Source organism: Eumetopias jubatus, unplaced genomic scaffold, assembly GCF_037043125.1.
Source record: "Eumetopias jubatus isolate StellerSeaLion01/CBP00866 unplaced genomic scaffold, mEumJub1_p1.0 scaffold_2, whole genome shotgun sequence".
Lineage (NCBI taxonomy): Eukaryota > Metazoa > Chordata > Mammalia > Carnivora > Otariidae > Eumetopias > Eumetopias jubatus.
The window spans coordinates 157,653,853-157,656,808 of record NW_028274808.1 but is presented as its reverse complement, the minus strand read 5'-3'; the positions used below and the strand labels follow the sequence as shown (position 1 = coordinate 157,656,808).

At 43.2% G+C, this 2,956-nt stretch overlaps 1 pseudogene; it reads right to left on the bottom strand.

The window, feature by feature from the left end:
• Positions 1-2,212: 2,212 nt before the first annotated feature.
• LOC114206867 (U4 spliceosomal RNA) lies at positions 2,213-2,284 on the bottom strand (annotated as a pseudogene).
• Positions 2,285-2,956: the final 672 nt, after the last annotated feature.

Genomic DNA, 2,956 nt, shown 5'->3' with positions numbered 1-2,956 from the left:
AGAAGCAGGGGGAGTGGGAGAGAGAGAAGCAGGCTTCCCGCAGAGCAGGGAGCCCGATGCGGGGCTCAATCCCAGGACCCTGGGATCATGACCTGAGCCAAAGGCAGAGGCTTAACGACTGAGCCACCCAGGCGCCCCTCCTCTCAATAATTCTAACATAACAGAGTGTGGTGTGTAGTAGGCATCCAATTGTGTGGGATTTCACATTGGTGAAATCATCAGGATCCTGCTAGAAATGTAATAAATGGCTGTTGGGGTGCCTGAGTGGCTCAGTCAGTTAAGCATCTGGTTCTTTTTTTTTTTTTAAAGATTTTATTTATTTATTTGAGAGAGAGAGAATGAGAGATAGAGAGCACGAGAGGGAAGAGGGTCAGAGGGAGAAGCAGACTCCCTGCTGAGCAGGGAGCCCAATGTGGGACTCGATCCTGGGACTCCAGGATCATGACCTGAGCCGAAGGCAGTCGCTTAACCAACTGAGCCACCCAGGCGCCCAAGCATCTGGTTCTTGAGGGTCATGGGATCCAGCCCTGCCTCTGGGCCCCAAGCTCTGAGCTCAGCAGGGAGTCTGCTTGAAGATTCTCTCCCTCTGCCCCTCCCCTAACTCATGCTCGCATGCTCTCTCTCAGTAAAATAAATAAATATTTTTTAAAGAAATATAATAAATCGTTGTAGAGTCTAGATCTCTGCCAGAAGTCGCAGATTTATCTGTAATACAAGTTTTCTTTTTTTTTTTAAGATTTTATTTATTTATTTGACAGAGAGATAGAGCCAGAGAGCACAAGCAGAGAGAATGGCAGAGGGAGAGGGAGAGGGAGAAGCAGGCTCTGCACTGAGCAGGGAACCCGATGTGGGACTCAATCCTAGGACCCTGGGTAATGACCTGAGCTGAAGGCAGATGCCCAACCATCGGAGCCACCCAGGTGCTCCTGTAATATAAGTTTTCCACTTGTGCTATCTCCACATCTCCAAGTTCCCTTCACCCTTAACCCATTTGAATCTAGCTAGGCCTCTGTCTCATTACTCCACACAAAGTGACCTTCTCAAGTCACTGCCATCTTCCATGTTACCATATCTAATATATGCACTCTAGTCCCTGCTGACACCGCTGCTCAGCAGCATTTCACCCAGATCAGCCCTCTGGTTTCTCTGACGCTAAACTGTTTTTTCTCTGATGTCTTCGTTCCCTCTCCAGTGTCCTTTGCTACTTCTTCATCTTCCATGAGTCTCTAAGTATCAGAGTTCCAATTTGATGTTGCATCAAGTAAACTGTCTTCATTGCTTCTCTCATTCCTTTTCTTCCTCCTTCATTCCTCCCCATTTAGCCTTATGCCTTTAAATAAATACCTTCTTGATGACGTTAATGACTTCCGAACTTATATTGTCAGCCCAGGCTCTTCTTTCAATGCAAAGCTCAGAACTTCTGACATCTCCGCTGGCATGAGTCATGGACATCTCCAACCTCACGTGTTTAAAACTAAACTTGATAGTAAGGTATAAGCAGAAAAAATAAACACCACAAGCTGTGGAGATGGGGTGAGTCTCTTGCCAAAGGAAAGGTCTTGTCACGTGACATTAACTACAAAGAGGAAACTAAGGGGTAAGGAAAATATTTATTAGTAACTTGCCCAAAATTAAAATATGGCTCCCAGACGTACATGTGTGCGTGCGTGCTTGCACAATTGTAAAGCCAGTTCAGAGACCCTTTGAAGAATAAGGATTTATAAAGTCTTCCAGGAAAGACATTCTGAAATAAAATGTGCTAGGTGAGAGAGAAAACTAGTTGATGTCTTACAGAACAATAAGATTGGAGAGAAATTATTTGCTTCTCTATCAGACAAAAATCTGCAAGTTATCATGTAACTGCATTTTTTTTTTTAAAGATTTTATTTATTTATTTGACGGAGAGAGACACAGTGAGAGAGGGAACACAAGCAGGGGGAGTGGGAGAGGGAAAAGCAGGCTTCCCGCCGAGCAGGGAGCCTGATGTGGGGCTCGATCCCAGGACCCCGGGATCATGACCTGAAGGCAGTCGCTTAACCAACTGAGCCACCCAGGCACCCCTTTGTAACTGCATGTTAACTCTTCCCTGAGTCTGGGCCTAATCAGTTGTAAATAGCATAGCAAAAGTGGTCATTTTCCTAGAGAATTAAATCATCCTTGGGCAGGCCGGTTAAGACAGAACTCAAGTATGACACTGAGAAGATACACAGCCTTCTTTTTCAATTAGCAATAATTGCGCCTTGGATAAACCTCATTGGCTACGATACTGCCACTGCGCAAAGCTACACACAGCCTTCTTTTTGCCTATTTCCAAATTTTGGATAATTTTTCTTAACAAATGTCAGAGTCCTCACACACTTTTTCCTTGAGCACACACTTTATAATGGACAGAGCTGGGATGTTGACTCCAAAGCTCATGTTCCTTCTAACCATACTCCACTGACACATGATATCTTTTGTTTGGGAGGAGTGCAGTTGATTTCCAGGCTCTACAGCTGACACTGAATATCCGTTACCAGGACTGAGTGTTCTTATAACTTGGAAGGTGAAATCTTGTTTCTAGATTTCCTCAAAGCCTACTCTGTTAGTCCCATTGAGTTCTCTGCTCCCAGAGACCTAGTATATACTTCAGGGTTAAATCATTCATTTGCCGGTGTATACAATGTCTTCTTAGTTTATTTATATTTATGTACGTGTCCAGTCTCCTCATGTAGATTATGAGCCTCTCAAAAGGAGTTAGGTTTTCTTTAAAAAAAAGAAGAAAGAAAAAAAAGGAGTCTTGCTTTCTTAATACATTGCTATAGTAACAGCTCCTTGAATATACTCTATAATGCTGTGGATTAGCAAGTAATAAAGCCATATGTAGGTGACAAAATGAATGTTAAAAAAATCGGTAAAGGAGAGACATTGTAAAGTAAAATAATATGGAAAAACTTAATGGAAAGGAGGAATCTAG